General features: G+C 38.7%; 2 long non-coding RNA genes across 6 annotated transcripts in view; one reads left to right on the top strand and one right to left on the bottom strand.

The window, feature by feature from the left end:
* Window positions 1–6,560: 6,560 nt before the first annotated feature.
* LOC135296799 (uncharacterized) overlaps window positions 6,561–24,986 on the bottom strand; it is a 56,943-nt gene continuing 38,517 nt past the window's right edge. Inside the window, exons 3-4 of one of the 5 annotated variants that reach the window (XR_010358791.1) lie at window positions 20,606–20,709; window positions 16,832–17,411 (exon numbers count right to left, since the gene is read on the bottom strand). This is a non-coding gene — a long non-coding RNA (uncharacterized LOC135296799). The other 4 variants (XR_010358793.1, XR_010358790.1, XR_010358796.1 and 1 more) reach the window with 4 other exon arrangements.
* LOC135296800 (uncharacterized) lies at window positions 21,844–24,591 on the top strand. Its single transcript, XR_010358797.1, has 3 exons — window positions 21,844–22,157; window positions 22,338–22,549; window positions 23,963–24,591. It is a non-coding gene; the product is annotated as an uncharacterized LOC135296800 (long non-coding RNA).

Raw genomic sequence — 24,986 nt, 5'->3', positions numbered from 1 at the left:
GTGTGAGAAGTCCCCAGGTGAGGCCAATCCCAGCTGTTAGGCTGTCTCAGAGCACTTAGGGTGCTGGCAAAGGCATCATCTCCTTCTCCTGCACCAAAGCTGTGTGTTAGCATAAGTGTTTACAACAGTTCAGTTCTGTGCAGCATTGCCCCAAGAATCTCCTTAAACTCAACAAGCAGCTCAGCTTCCATAGATAAATATCTTTTACATACTCAGAGTTTGAGAAACCTCAAAGATTTTCACTTTATATGATGGTGACATTGAGGGTGTAAAATGGGCCTTCACAAAGCTTCTTCTTTCCTGCATTCTGCTGTGCAATGAACCCATAACAGGAGCGATTCCAAGCACTGCATCCCAGTGCACTTCTGAGCTCAGTACGTGCAAACAGTGTCCAGGCCTCTTGGGCTCACTCCCTGCGACTATGGAAATATTTGTTTGTTGTTGAAAGCAATAGCTGAAGTTTACTTTAGCCCTTTGTGTTCTGAAATATGTGTTCTTGTCCCTACTTACATCAAATAGTTGTATTTGCTTTTGAAATGGCTTTTGTGCTAACTAGTGCAAGCGGGCAAACCTAACTTCAGTTCCATGAAAAATGTCAAGATTTGGAAATATTTCCCACCCCACATTGGGACAAAAATGTGTAGATGGTACTCATTTGTGAAGAACTAAAACCCCACTAAATCCCCAAATATTTTGCTTTGGAGAAAGTGTGTCAGAATAGTATATTCAAAACTGCTGGATGTTTAAATTAAAGTTTTTAAATTTTTAGTGGCAAAACATAGATAGCAGGTCCTTCCTTACTGCTTCTATTGTCTGGGACAACCCCCCTGTTTTAAGAAAGTAGGTTTTTTTCTTTGTAAATTGAAGTTCCAGTTTATTCTGAATTCTGAAGAGGATGCTGTGGCAATGATTTTATCTGTCATGGTCAATTCATGACTCCAGATGTGCCTCCTGATGGTATGCAAAGAATATCAGTTCAGTCTCATTACACAGATTTTTAGTTCCATGTAAACTAGACAAGGCAATACCTACCTGTGAAGTCAGAGGGTTGAAAGTGTGGTAATGGTGAATCATTGCTCCTCATTTTTCTGGATCTTGTCTTGTTATTTATGAATTCTACTATATACAATGAACCACATTGTCTCTGATGTATGTACAAATTCTATCAATAGCAATGAGAACTGCACATTCCCCAAACACTGTTTCTCTTTCACTGTGTTTTCATAACCTTTCACATGGCATAGTTTAGTTAATTTTAGGCCTTTCTTTATTATTAAATGCTCAGTTTATTATTCCACTTCATTTTAAATGAGGCTCTTCTTGTATTTAAAGTATTTTTTTCCTCCTTATCATACGTGAGAGTGTATTTGGCATTCTGGATTAGAAATATTTTTCTTATACTATTTTCTCCATCTCATAGTAGTTTGTTACAATCTAAGAGTTTTGACATTTATTTTATTTTATGAGCAGAGCTTTGAAATGTTGAGTTTTATTTTGTTTTGACCCTTTTGCCTGGAGAATTACGTGAGCACTGTAAAAAGATACAAGAAAAATATTTGTTCACATTTTTACCCTATCACTTCTGACGATATCTGTCTTATTCTAAACAGGGTGTCAGTATTTTAAGCCAAAGTCTACCCATCATTGTGCAGACAACCTTTTCATTGCTATGGGAGAAGTATATGCATATTGAAATTACATAACATAACCTTATATATATAACTTTTCTTCTATAACATAGTTTCTTTTTTGGATGGCTGAGATAATTTTTAAGTCCAGAGAAAGGAAAAGTAACATTTTAAGAAACTTACTGTCTTTAAGAAACTTTTCTTTTGAGTAATATGATAATTATTAAAGATTAGCAATGTCTGGATCCTTGCACTCTCCACCAAAGGCATCTTAGGAATTCAAGAGTGACACACTTGGGGTGCTAACATAGGCGCTTTCAAACCAACTGCTGATGGAAAGTAGAAAATATGAATCTGTCATAAACATTAAGTGATGACTTCTACAGAAATCCTATAGGTTTTTGGATGTTGCAAGTGCAGTTGCAGCCATGAGCTAAGTGAGACCTGCTCAGAGAGTGTTCAAGAAGTTTCATGGTCTCATTAGCAGACGTTCTTGGTGTGGGACCTCGGTGTGGTGCAGAACATTTCTTCACCAAAAGGGCTATCCAGCATTGGAGCAGGCTGCCCAGGGAAGTGGTTGGTTGATTCTCCATCCCCAGAGGTATTTAAGAGACCTGTAGGTAAGGAGCTCAGGGACAGGGTTAGTGGTGGAGTTGGCAGTGTTGGGTTAACGGCTGGACCCAACAATTTTAGAGGTCCTTTCCAAACCATGGATTCTATGATTCTATGCCTGTGGTGGGTTTACAGTTACTGTGGATGTGATGTGGGTGTGTGGAGATGGCCTCCACAACTGATCAATGCTCTAGGGTTGGTTTACCAGGCTTGCTTTGCAAGAAGGGACCCAACCAATGAGGTTGTGAACAGTTTCATCCTGGAGAGACTGTTGCCTGGGCTTGGCTTCCAGCTGCTGTGAGGCCAGTGCAGAGGGGGGGATTGAGTTCATGAGCACACTGCTGTCAGGATGTCTAGCCTCATGAGGAGGTACCCCACACTGGAGCCAGGCTAATTCTGTAACAGCAAGGTTCTTTCAGGAACAGTAACAAGGAGCTGCAAAGAGGAATTGGGCATTCAGAGTGGCAATTCATAGGATTGGGAACATGCTGTGGAGCTGGGGTACTTCTTGGCCTCTTCCAGTGCTTGCAGCTTGGTGAGCTGCTTTGGACTTCACTTCTGGATCTTCTGAGGTGTTTTTTTTCTGTTGTCCTCAGTTCCAGACTCTAGTGCTGGGAAATATTGATCCTGCTTAAGGATTCAAGTGTCTATTCAGCTCATGTGCCGTCCCACAGCTCATGTCCCAGGGCACAGCTCTCAGAAGCAGCAGTTTGCTCAAAAAGGCACATGGAAGAGGTCCAGAAATCTGCAGAAGGCCATGTGGGACTCAGCAGCAGTAATGTTGCACCACAGGGCACAGGTCCCACCACCAAATAGAGTACTACCCCTGGTGATGCCTCAGAGTTTAGCTTTTATATTTTGCAGATTCTGAACTGCTTTAGTGTATAGTTCTGAGCTTCATATTAGGGGATTGTAAGCTCTCTTCACAGACTAGGGAGACAAAACAATTCCTTCTCTGGCTGGGGACCAAGGACAGCCAATCCAAATCTCAGGCCCAAGAGCATAAACAACGTGGACTGAAGAGAGAAAAATAAGAAGGATGGGATTTCATAAGCTAAAGCTATAACTGGACAAGTAACTCCGATATGCTAATGGATCAGAACTTATAAAACAACAAAAGTGAGAGACTTCAAGACATTTTGTGACCATTTTAGTTCATCTTGGGTGCAGCCCTGGCTGGGTTCTTGTACTGCCCAAGGTGTATCCATTGAGGCCTTTTAATAACTCCCTACTTTATTTTTAACTCTGTCTAGCCTCTGTTCTAGGTCAGCCTTCACAAGGCATCACTGGCACAGCAGAAGCCTCTATTTGTGTCACAGCTCCAGTGGGAGAAAAAGCTTTTCAGATGTCAGACTGCAGAGCACAGCTGGTGTGTCTCCCCAAGGCTGGAACAGGAGAAAATGCCTTTGCCTGCCCAAGGTGTGTACTAAATGGGGAAATATTTTGCCAAGACAGGGAGCTGTGGGAGCAAGGGGACAAACTGCACAGCAGCAGGGAGAATAAATGGCATCTTCATAGACATCCAGCAGATGCAAAATCCTGAACCTGTAACTTCACAGAGAGATGGTAGCCAGAAACAACGGTTGGTTGTGGGAGTCAAGTGGAAAGCCCTAGCCTGGGAAAGACAAGAGTCAGCTGGCTCCTGGTGAGGGGAGGATGCCAGACTGGTTCAGTGTGCTGGTGGCAGGCAAGGTTAGAGACAGCCATCCCTGGGGAAGAAACACATCCTACTGGTGAGGCATGCATTAGTGCCAAGGGGAAGCCACAACTGACAGTAGCATAGGATTCACCTCTAGGGGTGCAGAAGGCTCAGTATGTTTATCCAACTTGCTGTCTAAGAAGTCCAGTGCCTGCTGGAAACTCAGATCCAGCATGCTGCGAAGAAACTGCCAAGGCTTATCTGACCCTTGTGCTATTTCTCTTGCTGCTTAAGTACACTGGCAGCACTAATACCTCTGGAGCAGGAACCTTGAACATATCAGGAGTGATCAGACAGCTGTGGGAATGAGGGCCAAAGTTACGGAGACCTAGGTGATGTTATGTGAGCCCTGCCAGTGCAGAGGAAAGGCTTGGAGGGGCGAGTGGATTCCATGGGTCACTGTCTGGTTGCACAGCTGATGTCATTGACAAGAATTTGGATTTTATGAGCATAAGACCTACTTTGGACAGTAGGAACTACTAGTCAGAGATGGTCAAAGCAAAAAAGGCCATGAGAATGTGGTCAGACAGCAAGCTGCACATGAGCCAGCAGCATGCCCTGGCAGTAAGGAAAACAACTTCCTTTGCTCTGCTAACAGGATCAAGAGAACTAACCTTCTTTGCTCAGTACTCGAGATCTCTAGTCATGAAATGAAATCTGGAAGGCTATGCCCAGTTTCAGACCCCTCCATTTTAGGAAAGGCATTAATAAACTTGAGAAAATTCAGCAGAAGGCAATCCAGGTGGTCAGGACGATAAAGCACTTGTTTGCAGAGAGGCTGAAGGAGCTGGGCTTGTTCATTCTGCAAAAGAGAAAGAATTGGGGAGAAAAAAACAGCCTTGCCCTTGCCATGATCAAATTATTATGGAAAAACAGACAGATCCTTTTACAGTGCTGCATGGTGAAGGACCAAGGACAGAAGGTATAAGCTGAAGCAAGAGAGGTTCAGAATGGATATAAGAAAAAAACTTTTTGCCCAGTGGGGCTGTGTTTTCTCCATGGCCTGGATAGATAAAGCCCCGAGAAACTTTGTGTGACCTTACAGCTGATCCTGCTTTGAGCAGAAGACTGGGGTAGAAATCTCCTGAGGTCCATTCCAGCCTGGGTTATCTTGTCATTATATGAATATGCTATGAGCCAATGGAAATTAAAAATAATGAACCACTAAACTCACTGATGAACACCAGAGTGTTTACACACTGTACCTTAGCTTTCCCATAGCATCTTGTTGCAGAGTTCACAGAAAAAGAAGACAGTGGCTGCTCAGATTAAGCCTGGAGGCTTGGCTTTAACAGCAGGGAAGGGGAATTCACTCTGACTTGATGGATTATGCACAGTAATAGTTGAAAAGTGCACGTGTCTTCCAATTTACCAAGTCTGCTAGGCTTCCATCAGGGATGAGAGAGGGATGGGTAAAAGGGCCAGCATTTTAAATAGCCTGTTGTAGCTACATCAGTATTTCTCTGCTAGAAACCTTTCCTTCTGTGTACAGGAAACTAGTTTAAATGATTATTAAATTGAGAAATACAGATGGCTTGAAAAATAGTGGTGGAGAGCAGCATACTTTGCATCATTCATGAATTTTATGAGGTGCCAGAGAGACAACTGTGATAACTTACATGAATGTATTCATTAAATTACGAATTTGGGCAAAAACACGTATGTGTTTATACAGAAATATTAATATGCTTTATTAATATTATCATGCCAAATGATGCATTCAAATAAACATAAGCAAATAATGGCACTTGTACAGTTTCCAAAGCTTGATCATTTGATTTGAAAGCATTTTGCTAAGAATTAAAAATATTACTCTTTGTTTAATTTGTAGGGAAATTGCAGCACATTGAACTGATTTGTTGAAGGTGTCTTGGCACAAGATTTTCTGAGCCTCAAACCTGTGTTCTGTTAAACTGTAAGGAGAAAGCAGATTGAATCTTTGGCATGAAGTGGTCACCAAGCCAGTAGTTAGATATTGTAATACATTAAGTTGTGTTTTTATTCAGTGATACTGGCACCAGTTAAATATGGAAGTTGAGCAATAACTGCGTTACAGCATTTGACACTGCCTTAAAATGAGTTATCCATTCATCTGATGAGTGTCATACTGACCTGTTTACATATTTCTTACAAAACTATTCTCTCTGATTTGCAACAGCTTAAAACCATGAAATTTTGGACAAAATATCCCAAAGGATGCCAAGTCTTTGACAGGCTGTTTAGCAAAATGGTATTTTCCTTCATATTCTCACTCTCTCATCTACAGTTATACTGTCCCTGTACATATGGGTAGATATTTCCAGTGGGAGAATTTTTTGCTTGATATGGCATGTCCACAAGCCCTCCCCCCCCTTTCAGCTCTTTGGAATGAAGCAGGGGATACTCAATCTTTTTTACTGTCCTCCACTGTTTTTTAATCTGAACTCTTAAATCTGTGACATTCATTGTTTTGGGTGAACATTTTGTTAGTTCCTTTTGAAGCTATGAAATTCTCTTTGTAGTGTTATTCTCAGGAGTCTCTTCTGAACAATTTCAAATATTTATTTTTATGGACACTCCATGTACTGAAATGGATTTTCACCTACCATCAGAGCAGCTTTCGCTGGTGACAAGTAGTGGCTTTCTTGGGCCAAGAATGGCTTTCCCCTGCATTGCTGTAGCTGTTTCTGTCACGGCATAGTGAAGCTCCACAGTAGCTTCTCTATCACATTATGTAACTGTACTAACTCTGCCTCACCCATTCTTACCATGTCAGTTACATAAAATAAGGAGTGTGAAAAACTAAGTTATAAGACTCAAACAACATTATGTGCACTGCAATTTACACTTGTTTATTTCAATAGCAGTTACTTGTCTATTAAAAAAAGGCAGAAGATATACACCTTTTCCATACAATAATTATTTCCCAATGCTGAAATGTCTGAAGAAATAAAATGTAAGTATTACAGCCAAATTTTAATTTTCTTATGTTCTCAGCTAGAGAGGATTTTTGGACTAAAGGACTGACTTAGCTTCTTATTTTCCAACTTTGCTACATCAAAGTAAGTGACTAATAGCCAGAATTGACAATAAGCAGATAGTCAAACCTCTGAACTAAACAGAATTAGTTTAAGCTGTCAGCACAGCACCAAAAAGGACACATCCTCCTGTGTATCTTATTCAACTAGTATAGACTTAAACAAATTGGAAAAAATTATTGTAAAGCTATAAAGACACTAAAGGCTTGTGCTTTTGACATACTTTTTCAGTTGTCATTACAGGCAGGGCATGTTGATTTTCTATTTAATTGTGGGTTCAGTTAGAACCTTTGGTTTCGAATTTCCCTCTTGGTCACTTAGTTCAGTTCCTATGAAGACCAGCAGAAGGGTGTTCACATAGTAAATATTTTTGCAAAACCTCCTTTCCAAATTTCTCTGACTCTCTCAGTGGCATACTTTGAGGCCCTTCTGCTATTTTTAAGGAGGCCTGAAAGGATGGAATTTGGGAACCACAAAAGTTCTCTGGGATGGATGAATCAAAAGAGACTTGAAAACATGGGGAAGGCAAAACTCCTGACTTAGTGGTGAAGAACAGAAGGGCCCCCAAAGGAAGCAGCCCCCATGTGGATGAGGTGACAGTGCTCTTTGGTGCACAAATCCACTAGAGACCACTGCTCATCCCTTTTTTGTTCTTCTTCCCATCCTCCCTGTACTGGAGTTGGTCATCCAGGGAGTTCTGCTATCTTCAGCATTGTCTTCATACACCAAACCATGGCCAAATTACTCCTTATTGTTCCTCATTGTTCTTCTCTCTTATGCTGGAGCCAGCAGAACCAGAATTCCTTAAAGCCCAAAGTCTGTGGTACAGCCCTGAAACCACAGACCTATTCCAGCTAAATAGCTAGCTCATTCCTACTCACCAGATCCTCAGTGTGCCTCTTCCAGCTGGTGTGGCAGATTTCACCAGCTCTGTTAACACTTCCCAATGCTTCTGGAAGCTCCCAGTTCCAGAACAGAGGAGTGCTGATAAAGAGGATGATGAGGAGATATTTAGAAAAGCTGTAGAATGATGTCAAAACTCCTTTGTTTCTCTCAACTATGTTTTAACAGGGATGACTAATAGAGACTCAGTGAAAACTGTCTCTAGTATTTGCTGTTGTATTATACTTCTGAAAGAGTAAATCATAACAAGTCTGTACAGAACCTGCTGTTTGCTTCAAAATGCAGGTCAAACTCAGCAAACCAAGCTGCCATGTGATAAATTTCTCTTTGACACCATATGTTCCAGCTCCTCTTGAAAGATATATCTACCAAAAGTGATGACTGTAGGTTAATACCTTGTCAGTCAGGTTGCAGTATGATGCTTTGTGGCAACACGCAGGAGAGGGGGGAGAAAGGAGAAGTTCCTCAGGATGAGAATGGGCCTTGTTTGCTTGGACAGACAGGGAAGTCAGCTTTTTCACTTCATAGGGGCAATCCTGCACATCCCTCCAGGAAATTATGCTCACTACTAAATGAGTTATTCCTGCATTGTAAGAATATTTTGGGAAGTGTAGAGCTCCTTTAGCATCTCTTGTAATATTCACTTCCATTTTCTGTGCAGGCAGCAGCATTTCTTCTGTACTGATGAACCATACGCTTCTGAAAAATTGCTCTAGACCATACAGACTAGGAAGGTTTTTCCCTGGACTCATTGATTAAAAAATGGATTCTTGTTCTTTGCAAGTTTTTTTGCTTTGAGTGTCTTCGTGGATTCACTTGGTAGTCTCTAGAACAGCAGCTCCTCAATCTAAAATATGGTATATTATCAGTACAAACTAGGGGATAATCCTTCTGCTTCACTTAAGAATTCAAGATTTCAGAATCTGACTTCATCTCACATTGGGCAAAATTCAAGTATTTAGAAATTTTCAGAAAGAAAAAGAGAAGTAAAACATATTGGTCAAAAGATTTTAACCGTAGTATTTGTACTGGAAGTCATTTTAATACCTTAAATTTGATTAAATTTGTAATTTTTAAACAGAAAACCCATGTTTTATATAAGGAACATGCTTGTGGAATATTTTGAGGCTCTTGGAGCTGCTGTTTCTTATAGGAAGTTTTGCATAGAGCAAACATGGATTTGAAAATATTTTAATTTTTCTTATGAAATATGTCTGTTAAGTTGTATTATCTTTGTTTGTTTACTAGACCTTCTATGAACTATGAGAAAAATAGAAAGAATTGTAAGGCTTTTTTCTGGGTGCTTGAACATAAAATATGAACATAAAATGTCAGAACCTCAGCTGAAGTAAAAGCTTTACTTCAGCTGAAGTCTGCCCTCAGAATTCCAGTAGTCCCCGATTAGTGTTTTAAACTTTGTGCATCTGGAATAGCAGGAAGGCATCGTTCCTGCAGCATTAGATAGGCATTTTAATTAGGCAGTTCTGTGTGTGTGAATATATGCTAATCATGGGCAAAAAGCTTAAAGTGTAACTTTGACTTCTGTGTGGGCAGCCTATGTGGTGCAAGAAAAGAATCTAAGTTATACTGTGGTCAATATTGAAAATGGTCAGAAATTTAAGCTTAAATATTCAGAATTTACTTTTTAAAATTTCCAATGAGCCAATTAAAACCACAGCTAAAATATTATTTTACATCTCAAAATAAAAAAAATTCGCTGCACAACACCATAAGTATGCAGTGGCTCAAGGTGCCTCTACTAAAAACTTAGAGGAAATGAACCCATATGAGGTATTTTGATTCCTAGAAATACAGACCATTAAAAAACTATATGTACAAATTTTGGTAGCCCTAAAAATATGCAGTATGCACTTTCTTAAAGCTACATTTTCCTATTATCTGAATTTAAAGTTGCTTTGCAACAAACCTAGAGTTCACCTCTCCTGGCTGCCTTCAGTTACTTCTTAGTAGGGTTGTGTGTGGTGTGTGTGCTTAAGAAAACAACATTAGGCTGTGCTATCTGATCTTAACATGCTGTACTGTTGTGGTGAATTTCTTAATGCACCAGGGTGTCCATCAGGCCCCAGATACAACCACAAAGCCAAGCCAGTGACGCAAATCAGCAGCTGATATAAACAAGTTGACACAAACCAGAAACTAAGCTAGCAGTAAACCTCCGGAGATGCTTCTTTCTTCCCTTCTCTTATTTTTTTTTTTTTTTCCCTGCTGTTTTTTCTGAGGGTTTTTTTTAGTGAAGCGAAACATTTCTCAGCAATTGAAATCCTTTTGCATTTGTCTACAGCCTCACAAGTAACCTAAATTTGGCTCTGTAATGTTCAAGTTTATGAGAAAGAATGTGATGCAGCCTGCTTATAATTAGTTGATAGACAGAATGTGTGTCCTAGACTTAGTGTGTTTGGTGATTTTTAAAAGCACCCCAATGACATCTTTTCCAATTTGTATGCCACTTAGTAATTCAAAAGAATATTCACAGAAGAGACCATAGTGCTTTATTTAAGTCCTATAAACTTTTCTTCATCTCCTTACCATAAGTTATTAAGAGTGTAAAATCCCATTCTTTATAGTTAGAAATACCTCTCTCAGTTTCTTACTTTCCAAACTATATCCTTCTTTTAAGGTTATATGTTTAGTATTTTATTATTACTATTTACTTCTCACTCCTAAGCACAAGCATCATCTCATCTGGATTTACACCAGGCATGCTTTGCCACTGTATTACTGCAGCTCTGTGTCAGTAGCATTACGTGTGAATACAGCTTTGAGTAGCAGAAGTGCTTTTGTTCCTTGAGATACCTTGTCCTGCTTTCCTCCTCCATCCAGGCAAGGATGGTCTTCCAGCCCATGTTTGTCTGTGTAACTGCATCTGCAGCCAGGCTCTGCAGCTGCAGTGTGGCAAACCCCTCACCTGGCAAACACAGCCAAGTACAGGGGAACATGGTCAGAACTATCCACCTTCTCTCTTTTCCTGGAATAATTACTGCTTATTTGGCTGTGTGTTTTTATATAGTCATTCAGCCATCTGATTCTGTATCAATAAATCATTATTAGATATGATTATAACACTATTTTCCACCATTTGTGACTTGTACTAAGTAAATTCCTTCCTGGAAAGCTGCAGTTTTATTCTACACATGTTTTTCTGAACGTGCAATACTCTGAATTTATTTTATTGGTCTTCAAGTTTTAGTTTCTCTTAAAGGGTATGAGACAAACAAAACAGGAGATGCAACCTGAACATAAAGGCTGACAGTATTTAAAGTCATGGCAGCATGAGATGTATCAGAATTGCCCAATTTATTTCTGACTGACACTCTTGTTTTACATGACATCAATTTAATTGACTAGCCTTTGTTGAAAAATTAGAATAATTGTATTTACAAAGCTTAAAGACTGTACACATATTAAATAGGTAGCATTCGTTACCAAAAATTCTTTTCACAAATTATGTCTGTTGACCTATAAGTTGCAGTGGAAAATAATGGTTGTCTCCTGCTAGGGAAATGCATGTATGACCTTGCTAATGTGTCTCATCATGCTACAGATCTGTTCCTATTAAAGAGATAATAAATAGGATGTAAAAGGTCTGGTTCTCAGAGCTTCTGTATCATGTATCCAGGAGTGCTGGAAAATACAAGAAAAGTTGTCAGTCAGGCCTCCTGGAAGTAAATGTCTCCTTTTTCATAGTCCAGATAATACTGTAACAGGAAATTGCTTCCATGTGTGGCACACACATGTTAGAAAAAACGGAACATTTTTTGTATCTATTAATAGAGAGATGTCATCTACTGGATATTACAATTTATTGAAGAGTTCCCAAGGTTAGTTAGGAAATGCTGGCTGTTGTTGCAATTATGATCTTTTGCAAAATTGCTTTTAATGCTTTTCCATAAAATTTTAGGCTTCTGAGAGAAAGTGGGTTGATATACAAAAGATAAGGAAACAGCAGTTCATATGTCATTTTTCTTATGACTTGTATTCATTAAATAAATTACAGATAATAGTGCCTGCATTTTTTTTTCCTCTTCTGTCATTATTGTCCCTTGATCACAATGTAATACAGAAGATGATGATAAATAGGTATCTTTAGAGGCAAAAGTGAAGACTGATATTTTTTTTCTTTCCCATCCAACTTTTATGGGCTTATTATCAATTTTAAAAAGATCCCCAACAAAAAAAGAAAAAAAAAAGACAAAAACTAAAACTTGCAATCACTGTCATTAGCTCTGATCAGCTTTGGGAAAAGGTTGCAGGGGCTAAAATTCGGGTATTTTCAATATACAGTGTAGTACCATCTATTTATTATTAATAAAATAATATTATCCTCATTGTGCTGTTGCTTTTAGCTCTGGATTTTACATTTTATCTGTTCTAAGAAGTGCTCTTGCGATTTCGGGGGAGCTGCTTCTTGTGAATCAAGAATGTTTTGATGTGTGTGGACTCAGCTGGACGCTGTCAGGCTCCTTTGCCGGACAGAGACAGTGCAGGCTCATCGAGCTTCAGTCCCTCAGATGCAGATGGGAGGACACTGAAACTGTGGCTGGCTATAAGCAAGGTCAGACTAGAGCTGGTGTCACACTAAGAGGAGTGGCCAAATCATGTCCTTAAAGAAGGGACTGAGAGGAAGTGTCATCTTGAGCTGCAGCTGTTGCAGTTCAACTCTGTAGCCGTGTTGCTTCAGTGGGGGCAATGACAGCAGCAGGGCAGTTCTCTAGACAAGGCTCTCACCAAGCAGCCCCAGCACAACCTGCATTAATGGGTGCTGGTAGCCCTGCAATGTGGGTGCTCAGCCCCATTCTGCGTGGTCCTCATCGCCACCTCTCGCAGCTAAAGGAGAGGTCGTGGTGCAGAGGACTAACAGAGCAGTGACGGGATGGGGTATGGAGCTAAGGGCAGTCACCCTGCCTCCTCTATGTTCAGTTGTGCCTACAGTGATGAAAAAGCTTGGATTGTCCCGACTTACAACAATGAGGTAGCTACATCAGTCATGAAGTCAGTCTTCTCCAGAAACTCTGCTGGGGACAGTGGTTTCAATGTGGAAATCCCCCAGAAAGGAAGACAAAGAAACGATAGTCAGTCTAATGCAGAGTCTTGAAAAGTGAACTGCTGGCAGGCTCCAGTGGATGGGTGGAGGGGCAGCTAAAAACTTTTGTGTGGGCCGTCTTTTGGCACCTGCCCTCAGCACAGCATGTTTGGTCATTAAGGACAGCACACCTCCAAATGCAATACTCGAGTCAGCAGAGGTACAGCAGGATGCCAGCTATTCCCTGTATGAGCTGGCTCAGCCAAGAGGCCACTGCAAGCAGCTGTGCGAGTGGGTGGATGGGCTGCAGAGGGGGCTGTGCTCAGGGCCACTATTGCAGAAACCTGTCACACCCTGTGTTGACCCATCCAGGGAAGCTCTCAGGCAGGAAGCTTAGGCAGAAAAACAGAGATAATATTTTTATTATAATAGGGACTCTGTGGAGTCAGCCAGGAAAGAGGAAAGCATGCTGCATGAAAGACAGATCCCATGATACGGAGGAGAAACTCTTGGCAATATTAGGGATGGGTTTGGACTGGATTTCTTGTATCCCAAGAGTCCTATGATGTCACCTGAAAAAATGCCCAAAATCAATCTAAAAACCATCTAGAACAAGGAAGCACATGCACATAATGGCTTGGCCTCCCGTGTTCTTGCAGGATGAATCCTAACAGCAGAGTCCCCAGCGGCTGATGAAGGACATACATACTGTCAGCTATTGCCTGGAAGTCTGGCCGGGGAGACATGCAGAAAATCTAAGTACAAGAAATATTCTACAGCAGGCAGGGGGAAGCCAGACTGCAGTTCCACAGCCTGCAGGATCAGGGGAATATTGACAGTTTGCTGGCCTAATGTGACTGTGTCTAATACAGTCTGAACAGTCTGCAGCTGAAAGGACCTTATCAGCACTGCCTGACAGGATTTGTTACAGGCTGGGATGCTGTCTTGCACCAGGGACATTATTCTCATGACAAATGATGCTGTTAAAATGACAATCTGTAACACTATTATAAAAAGGTCTTTAGACTCGTATTTTTGTGCAGGACTTGTATGAAGCGACAGAAAAAAAGTTACATTGTAAAATTCTTTGTGCTTGTGGAGTAGAAACAATGTCAAATGTGAACATGAACAGGAGAAAAATTAAGGAAATTATCCAGCAGGAGAGAACAGAATAGAGAAAGGTGCTGCATAGAAGCTTAGAGAAAGTGGGACATTTCCAAAGTCTAACTTGGGAGCAATCATCCAGATTCTGTGTTTTTCTAAATCTGGTCAAAAATATCTGAAGCAGTGGACCTTTAAAACTCTGAGGCAGAAGTATTCAGAAGCTTTTTTGTAATCTCTGCTGACTCGTACTCATTAGTATTTCTGGGGAATGGGAATTGCCATAGAACATATTGTATTAATATGTCTTGTTCTAAAAACCTAGCTAAAAACTAAATGCAGTGAAATCAAAATCATTAAATAAGGATTGTTTGAAATTTAGCATATAAACTAATTGGATTTAAGACATTTTAGATAAAAGTGGTGAGATAGTTATATATTTGTATATCTTCTCTCAGAATTTAAACTCCAGGGTATACTAATGGCATTTTAAGGCAGTACATTTAAAATAAATTTAAAAATAATAGCAGATTCGAAATTTACTATGTAGAATGGATTTCCACAAGGCAGAATAGTCTAGAATTAACAAGGATTCATGATAGCATAAACTAAGAATACAAAAAACTTTCAAAATGAGATTTAGAAAGTTAAAAAGATAATCAAGTTTTGCACTTTTCTACAATCTTTTATTCTGAATCTGCAGCAGATCAGCTGAGTGCTACTGAAAATAGAACAGTAATCACAGCTCCTACTCTGATCACCTCTTCTGATTTGGTAAGTAGGTTCCTATGTTCTGTGTTTTTCCTCCAAAAGCTCTTTAGGACTGAAAATCTTTGTATCAAAGTATTTGAACATCTGTCACGATTACAAAGCTCTCAAGAATTTTCGGAGCTTCCTTTAAAAATGTATTGATCTGGTAGTGCTGTCCATCTCGAGTGGTTCTTTCAGTGGGATGAGGATGGAAGTTTTGCCTGTACTTGCTGCTTCACTGAAGCTCTCCACAGACTGTGTTATTTTCTTTTGTCAGTGACTAAGCCCAGCTTAGTCTTTTTTTCAAAGATACATAATTCTCTGAAGACCTAGTCTAGCTGCTTTTGTGAGAATTTTCATCTTCATGTCTTACAGTCACAGAAAATGGTTTTACTGAGCTATCCATACCAAATCCAGTCTCTAGTATGGGTGCCATCAAGAGGCCATGGGAAGATGCAGCTCTGTAGGAGATTAGCAAAGTTATCTATAGGATTACATAGGTAGGAAACCTGTAGGGTTGTTAGGTTTTTGGGGTTTTTTTTTGTTTGTTTGGTTGGTTTTTTAATGCCAGTCTATAATTGTATTTAAAAGAAATTATTTTTTAAAATTATGGGTAAGAGAAATCAGCTTACCAGAGCCACCTTGGAGTTTTAAAAAGCTGAGGTATTAAAACAGTGAACTAAGAACTGTGTGTAGCATGCCACTTGTAGCAGTCACCATATCTGAGGAGGTTAAGGAGGAAACCTGTATGACAGCACACTTTAAAAGTCCTTGAGTGCTCTGGCAAATTACAGACTCTGTCTTCATTACCAGCATTACCAGCCAAATCTTTATAAATCATAATAATGAATAAAACTAATACCCAACACCAAAACCCTTTTGTAGAGGGAAGCCACTCCTGCTCAGGTATTGAGTTTCTTAGAAAGAGTCAATAGCAGGTAAATGGTGGTGGTCTAATGAGTCAAGCATACTCATATTTAAAAATAAGTGTTCACAAAGTCCTACACAATGGTTTGTGAAAAGGAAAAACTTCTGCAAAATAGATCCTTTCAAGCATAGTGGTCAAAATATGAGTAAGTTTTCATGATGTTGAGAGATTTCCATTGGAGACTCACAAGAGTATGTGCTGGAAAACTGTTCAGCTAGTCATAAGGGGACCCAAAAAGCAGAGGAACAAGGATATGAAGAAATTTTCCAATAATCAAAAATCGTTCAGGATGGCCAGAACTAGGACTAGTTGCCAGAGGACTTTATGATCCTTAGCAGTGGGTAAAAAGATTACTCGTGAGTCTTAATATCTGTAATGTACGAGGGTGGGAGGAAACCTCAATTATGTTTGCAAAGCAATCAATTGTAAGTGAGCATACTTTGAAGGAAAGACATCTTGAACTCCTTGGGCAGGCCTCTGAAAACATCAGCTCACATATTAGTAGCCAAAGCCAAGAAAAGGATGAGGAAAGCAGTGGAGAATAAAATAAACAGAGTCATTACACCACTAAATAAATCCAGGACATGCTCACATCTTGAACATTACTTGCAGTCACAGTTACCGCATTTCAGAGAGTAGATATTAGGATATAAAGTACAAAAGTAAGGGGTATGAAGCATGGTAAGGAGTATGGAACACAGGGAGTTAATAGGCTAGGAGAGATCCTTCTGGTGTGGAAAAAGACCAGAGGTGAGTTGGGAGGAAAAAGCATAATAAAATCACGGGGAAGGCGCGTAAGGAATCGTTATGCACTTTGTAACACAGGAACTCTGAAAGCAAAACAAAGGAAGCACTCTTTCACACAATGCATAGTTAAGTTGTTGGATTCACCGCCACAAGATTCTGAGGCCAAAAATATGATTGTTTTCAAAATGAAATTTAAGATTTATATTGCCAGTAAACATAATGACCCAAATACGCCTTCTGTCTCAGAAGGTCCCTTACTAGATTGCCAAAATCCTTTCTAGAGAAAGGATCACTCTGTTTGTCTTTTTTATACTCTAAGCAACTGCTGTGGCTTTTGCCAGCATTACTTTTGGCACCAGTGTAGCCACTCTGCTCATGAATTCTCTTGTTAATTGAAGTTGAATACCTTTTGAGTTTTGAAACTTTTCATCAAGGATTTGAATACTGGAGTTCGCAGAGGCCAGGGTTTTGTATACTTAAGGGTAAAATTTTAAGGATTCCGCTTATCAGAAAAGGTACGAAAAGACACCTCTGAATTCAATCTAGTCCCTTAAGCTATTGGAAAGTAAAGACATAAACCCCTCTTTTAAAATGTTTATTTTTATTTATTTGTTAAAGCATATTTGCAGTATCTGTATATAGACCTGAATTTCCATTCAGTGTTAATAGTTAAGGCTTGTTGTAGCCATGTCAGAAAAATAGTATTGTTTCACTACATATTTATGAATGTCTTCAAGTTATAAAGCTACGGAATTCTGCTAAGATTTTTTGTGTCCCACAATTTCAAAAAGTTTTCAGGCTCAGCTGGGTTTGTGCAATAATCCCCATTTGAGCTGGGGATCTGCAGAGAACAGGAACTCTCATGAGACTGCTGGTATTTCCTGTTTCTCATCAGAGCAGAAATACAGTAGCAGAGGAAGAGCTCTTCTCTTAGCACTGTATTTGAGCTTCTGCCTGGATGTAGGAAGTGCCATAGTGCATAAAACTGAAAGAAAACAAACAAGCAAATTTAGTGTAACCTTTTCAAACCCCAGAAAACATTCCTATTTGGCTTTTGTTTGGACAGCAGTGGTTCAGCTCTCCCTACTGTTTTGTTCAGAATTAAGAACTAATGTTGCTGAAGTTTATGTTTCTGAAGTTAACTATGTGCTTTTTGTACATATGTTGGCTATAAAGGCTTCTAATAAAGAAGTATTTTATGTTGTAAAGACAGAGGTATTGTACAGTGGCACTCAACAAACTAAGCATAGTGTATAACTACCTTGTATGACTAAAAATATTTGTCTAAAGATATCACCAAAAAAGTTATGCATTAAATTAAAATAGGGTGCAATTGATTTTCATGATAGCTGTTTGTTGATAGCTGATAGCATGATGTTTTTGTAAGATATGCAGTTATGGATACAAATTGATATATATATATTTTAAACCCAGAAGGTCAAACATCAATTTCAGGCAGTTGGAGAGTAGACAAGTTTGAACAAGCACAGAAGGATTCTGTTGACATAAAAGATTACAGTATCACAGAATGACTAAATAACATTTGAGTTCTTCCAAAATATACACATTTTACATTGCAATGATTTTTAAAATTCCCATTAAAATAGTTGTAAAATTCTGCAGCTTTTTATAGTTGTTTCAATTGTATGTTTACGTGTATAGATTATATATTAATAATAAAATGCAATAAAATATAAGTTTTTATAGAAAAAATAATGCTGAGGAGTAGGTTACTTTGTCTTTTTATATTTCAAATGTATTCCAGCTGCATCAGGCTTCAGTTGTTATTTTCACCTTGTCGACCACGTGGTTTTGCTGTGGTGAATATGTGCGTAAGTGAGGTTTGTCTTGTGGGTTTCCTGCAGATACTGGGGAGCTACAGATTGTGCAAAGGTAGCAAGACAGTTTATTATTCCGGATGTAAAGAGATGTAGAAGGTTTCTGAATTTTTAAAAAAAAATATCCTTCTTTTGGTATATTAGAGGAAAACCTACTGTGAGACCCCAAAATACAGCACCTAATTATCCTATCTGTGGTGTGTTGCTATGCTTTAAAGCCATTTCCTGTGAATAAATCAGTAACAGAAGCAAATTTCTACTGCTACTGCTAAGCTGAGACATTTTAGAAACTCTACTCAAGATCTTTTCTTTAAAAAAACATAAATAATATATACATTGTCAGATTCTTAATTTTCTTTTTCATTTGTTTTACAAGATTGGAAAAAAAATTCTTCTTACAGTTAATACTGGGAAGACTTTTAAATTCGGGTGAAACATATTGTTCTTTATCAAAATTCAGATAGCAAAATTTGCTATTCTGTGCAGTCACTTTTGTTCACCTCAATGATAAAACTTTGCCTTGAAGAATGTGATTCAGTTCAGTAATTACAGGAAATGGCTAGTGAATCTAGAGAAGATGAAGGTTCTTTACTCTCTGGAGGTGGGCCCTCCCATGCTTTAAGCTGCTTCTCAGTTGAATTCAGAATCTGCCCTGGCCAAAGTTAGAGCCATCTGTTACTTTATCATTTTTCAGTCCATTTCTCTTGGTGAATTCAGAACACTGAAATGGCATCATGTCTCCCTCTGCAGTGTTTCTGGCAATGTAGTGCACCAAATCAAAATTCAAAACCTGCATCAGTTTAGGAATGCGATTGCCTAAAATCAAGAGGCAGGTGCCTGAAACTAGCAAAATGGTTGGAGTGCTGGAAAAAGAACTGCTGAGAGTAGACAGCTTTTTGAATGTTTCCCCTTTCTGTTTCCCCAGACATAATCTGCTTGGGACTTTCAGAAGGATCTCCTGCTCCTCTGCAGGTCCCCTCTCTGAGCAGAATGCAACTTTGCTACCACATTTGTAGAGACCCCAGTGCTCCAGGAGAGTTTCATGAATGCTTTGAGAATACCAGCCAGACTGGTCACCTCACATATTTTTGCAGAAATAGATGCCTTCTGGATCCCAAAATTGATCTAGACATCAAATTATCCAGTTCATTGTGACTCAGAAAATTCTCATCATCCTTAGAAGACTGCAGAGGATTCTAAGGGAAAGTATGAAGAGTGGAGCGTGCCTGGGTTTGAGAATCAGATTTAAATACATAATCACCATCTAAATCCTAGGTCCATGCTAGGGATCTAAGTTGTCTGTTGCATCTGAGCCACAAAGCCATTTTTACTCTCTGCTTTGCTTTCTTTTTTCTTCAGTCTGTTCTGCTATATGTCTGCTTCTTCCATTTATGATGGATTACTGCAAGGACTTAAAAAATCCTCAGATCTGCATGCATGTGCACACGTGTTAAATCATTTTATGCTCCTGCAGAACTTCTTTACACTGGATTGTATGAATTTTACTTCATCAGCTCAAATTTATTAGCTGGAATACATGTGCTGTAGCTTAAACTGCTTTATCATATCATGAGTGTATTGCTGGACAGTATTTTCACTCTTAGTGATTTTAAGATGGCTTCACTTGTTGCAGTACTACAGGGATGTGAGGCTTTTAGAGGGGTAATTCCCAGCAGGTTGGAGCCATATGAAATCATAACCAGATATTTAACCAAACTAATGTTTAAAACTCAGTAAGTTTTCTCATGTGACTCCAGGTGCTCAAAACCAGATAATACGTTGCTGCTCACCTGGCAATCCTTTGTAGGCTTTTAGCTCTAAACTCAGTAGAGTGCTGCCTTTGGTGTCTTCTTTAAAGGACACAATATAACCTCTTTTAGCAAAGTGTCTCAATTTTGGTGCAGAAGGAAGATGCAACAGGTAGGCCATATGCAAGGACAATCTGTATTAATCACTATGTGATTCATGATTTCTTTTTACTAAATTCTTAGATGGCCATTCCTTCATTCAAAGTTTGTCAATAAAAATGTTAGTTGCAAATATCTGCCTTCACAGAAAATTCTCTTTGCCCTCACTTAATCTTGATTCTTATTGTTCTCAATTACTCTCACGACATCACTACATGAAATTTTCAGCAGGAATAAAGATTTCATTTATGAATTACTAAAATTTTTATCACCCCCCACCCCCATCCCCTCAACAACTAAAATTCCCCCCCAGTATTTTTAAACCAATTCTAAGGGTTATACAGACATGAGCCTTGGAAGAGGCTGTTAGCCAGTGCAGAGTATGGCAGAAGGTCTGGTTGTTTGTTTTGCTGTGTCAGCAGAACATTGCTTACTCAGTAGAGTCCAAAAAAGGGTCTGGTCTGTAAATGGAAGTACAGCTCCCTGCGCTCTGTGTTCTTACCAGTCCCATGGTAAGCATTTGTAAATCAGTGATTTCCTGAAGTGAGAGAGAAATGAGATTCTTTTGTGGAAAAGTATGCCATAACCTATGGGAAAATTAAAACTCCTAGTTTATTTTATTCTCTCTGATCATATTTTCTGTTCCTAGATAGAACTATGAGTGTAAATAGGTGAAAAAACCCAAACAGAACAAAAGATTCCAGGAGTAAAATACTGGATTGTTGAAGGCAGAAGGAAGGAGAGCTGAAATGAGATGAGATGAGATGAGATGAGATATGAGATGAGATAATGCTCCAAGTGGAAGCGGTAGTGTTTGCTCATTTATGTGTTTATGTAGAGAGGGGATAAGGGAAAAAGACCAAAGCAGAGAGGGAAAAAAGAATACCAAGAAGGTAAAAAGCACAAAGTGATATTTTTAGTATTGGTAGGGTTTTCTCACAGATTATCAGTTTGCAGCAAAATCTTGGTAATATCAACAAGCTGTACCCACACCCAGTGCATCCACCTCTGGAGACTAGGATTGAATAGAAGGATTTCCTGGAATGAAATGTGGAGAAATGTTGACCAAAACATTAATAAATGAGTGCCATGTAGTTATCAAACATACATCAGTTGTCAAAGTCATCATGCACCCTGTAAACTAATTAAAATGGTTAGTGTACATTTTCATTCTTTTTATGGTAAGAGAAGAGACAGTAATACAATGAAAGGAAGATGTGCCAGAGTAAGGTCTAGAGTTCAAGCAAAATACTTGAGTGTAGTCTGTTAGCCTCAGCTTATCGGCAGAAGTCCTAAAGATATTTCTAAGTCAACAAGTCTGCCCTCAATGAGATGAAAAAAAACAAGAGAGAAAAACAGGGGGGACGTCTAGCATAGAGCAGAGAAATGGGAGATCTGATTTTTGTTCCTCTCTCTTCTGTTAGTTTTTGGTGGAGACCTCCATCAATAATGATGGAGAAGTAAAGAGGTTTTCCCATATTCCCACTTATGGGAGTATTATTCCCACTTATATTCTCATCACATCTCCTTGGCATTTTCTCTACCTTTCAGCTGATCTAAACCACATCCACACTGCTGTTGCAGTGGCCAGCAGGTGTGTGCTGCACTGACCCTGCTCAGCTGTGGGATGGCTGCAGCCCCACAAGCAGCCTTGCTCCAGGCTGACCAGGGGCTCTGTGTGCCTCCCACAACAGCAGCCTCATAGGAGAGACCCTGCAACAGCCTGGTGTCCCTGTGAAATCCAGAGAGGCAGCAGGGCACAGCATGGCACAGCCCCATCCACACCTAGAACTGGAGGCCAAGGTGCTCATGAAGGGATAGCATAAACCTGATTTCTCTGTTTGGATGTGATCCCTGAAATAACATCAAGTTTTCTCAGCTGTTCATGCTAAAAAAATGTGCAAGACAGGCCTGTAAATGATCATGGACCCAGAGCTTTACTTGTGGAGCAGTGTAGATGTAGCCATATGGCCTAGCAGAACAAGGGTAAGTACATAGTATGACTTTCTACCTGCTAAATATTAATATGCTACATAATAATATTTCCCTCTGCACACACATTTCTAATATTTTCTTTAAGGGGATAATGAAATGAATTCTGTTTCCTACATTGTAATATTGCTCTTTAGATATTTATTAAAAATTTTTAAACTTTTAACTTTCCAGGAAAGAGTTACTTCATTATTACGGAGTTACTAGCTGTTGCTGCACATCTTGGCCTGTTTCCACAAAAATAGGATAATAACTTTACCAGATGCTGACAAGTCTTTTGCACAGTGGGAGCAAGTGTATCTGAAATAGTGGAACAACATGAAGAATGATGCCATCAAAACTGTTTCCTTAGGAAAACACTGAGACTCTTCCTTAGGGTTCAAAATGTAAATGCATATTTTTCCACTTCAGTGCTATGAAAGGAATGCTCTGTTCAAACAAGGTGATGGTAGTGTTTAAAGGTACAGCTACCAAGTAGTTAAATATTAACTAAATAATTTTTGCTTGTGCTGACTATGACTGGAAGGTTACACCTTCCTTCTCTGCTTTCTTCCCTTTACATTCTCAATTTTTCAGAGCAAAATTATCTTCCTGTAACTTCTTTCTGGAAGAGGTCAAATGGCAACAACAGTACCACTTTTGGTACTGAAAGATTTTCAAAATGTGTACAAAGGAATATGACATTCAGAAGATTAAATCTTCGATTGTCAATCAGTGGTATTTTATAACCCCATTTAAATAAATGGATAATAATAGTTATGGAATATGGAATATAACAAAATTTGGCACACTGTGTACAATTACTATTTTATTCTGGCTATGTAATTTCTGATAATAAATTTAAATGAAAAGTGGTACATTGGGCCTTTTAAATATTGTCTCTACAAAGAAGATTTTTGTTTTTAATCTCCTCCTACCATCATTTTGAAACAGCTTTTGTTCACACATTTCCTTGCTGTCATACCAAAACTCAGTCTGGGTTTTAATGCTTATGTAAAAAAATCTTTCATGTTAGTCTCTAAAATGATGTTTGAATTATCAAAAACTGATCCACAGAATACCACAGAATTTTGTGACAGTCTGAATGGAACCATATAAGGGAATGTCAAAATTGTATTTTGTAAGATTGAAGGACTGCTAACAGAAGTAGTAATAATGAGCAAAATTGTAGGTTTCCTACAGTGGGATAACTGGGAAAAAAGAGGAACAGAAAGACAGTCATGCTGGATTTACATTGCATGGATTCGTGACTTCTCTAGGTTACCTGAAGTGGTATCTGAACATCTCTTCCAAAGCTGCCAGTCTCTAGGCAGAGTGACATTACTATTCCAAGACTGTCCTAAGCACATGTGTGAGTGGTATGCCAGTATGTCGAGCCTGGCTTCTTGAGATAATTGGAGTCAGCTTGGAAAAAAAACTGTCAGTGGAAAAGGAAGTTATTCTAAAACACATATTAAGTGCCACTAGTATTTAATACACACATAATTAGAAATACTATAAATAGACACGTTAGCCTTCTGGTTGCTTCAGCTGTAGCAGAAACATTTACAGTGAATAATTGTGTAAGTCCCTTCTTGCCCAGCCATACGATGAAGGAGAAGGGTGGACATGACCTATTCATTAGCATGCTGACATTTGTATCACGAGGTTAGAGTAATGTGAGATAGATGAAAACTTATGTAATGAGCTCCTGAAAACCTTTTTAGAAAGGTTGGCTTATTTATTATGGAGAGTCCAAGGCTGGGCTCATTGGGGAATTTAAGCAGGGATCCTGAACGTGTTCCCCAATCCTCTTGCAGAAAAGAATTCAGGAAGAGTGTTGGAAGATGAGAGCAGGATATCTTTGGAAGATTAATTACTGAATGTGGAAAAAGAGTCTTGAAGAGTATCAGTGCTTCCCTCCTCTGAAAAGTATTTCTCATGACCATCAAGATTAATCATAAGCTACAGTTCCTCTGTGTGCTGTCAGCTGAAGTCTTGGAGCTTTAATTGTAGGCTACAGTATTAGAAAATAGATTACTTTGATAATTTGACAGATTCATAGTAAAAACAGAATAAAAAGTATAATCAACAAAATTTTGGAGATAGCATGAAACAGAACCCCCTTCTGTTTCACTGTAAAAGTTTTATGGGATTTTTCTTTTTTATGTCCTTTTCAATGTATTAACCCATTTTCCTTTCAATTTTTTAATCCATGGTTTATATTGTGCATAACAGAATGTATTTCTAATTACTTTAACTGTCTCAGTGTAGTCATATACAGAGTCATAAGTGCATTAACGTCTTCAAACCTGTTTGATAAAAACTATTTGTTAATTCAAATTGTTAACAATGTAGTCATTAAAATACACTACATTGTTTCTTTTCTTCTAATGATCAATAGTTAAATATAGCACAGTTACAACATCAAACATCTGAATAATAAACTGAGATCTAAATTGGTAAAATAAATTATACAAAAACATGAAAACATCTGTCTCCCATTGTATAAAGCATACTTGCTTTGAAAAAAGAGATATCAAATCCTAAAGTTGTAGTTTGGGATACAGTGTATTATTTTTTTCACAGTATGGATCAGTTAATAAAAACAATATGCATATTTTTCTTAGTCAGAATCTTTTTTGCTTTCAATTAAATCTGATTTTTAAAGTAAATTTAAATCTGAAAATACTGTCCTGTAATTATACTTAGGGCTTTTTACCTTTGAATTACAGGATTTCCTGCAAGGAAGAAAAGAGTATTCTTGAAAAACATTTTTGGTTTTGAGCAACAAGTCCAAACTTTTCCAGCACCTATAGGTCTCAGGTTAAATAATACCACACC

This window comes from Passer domesticus, chromosome 3, assembly GCF_036417665.1.
Source record: "Passer domesticus isolate bPasDom1 chromosome 3, bPasDom1.hap1, whole genome shotgun sequence".
NCBI classification, from domain to species: Eukaryota; Metazoa; Chordata; class Aves; order Passeriformes; family Passeridae; genus Passer; species Passer domesticus.
Note: the sequence above shows the minus strand (reverse complement) of the source record. Positions and strands in the feature narration are given on the sequence as shown.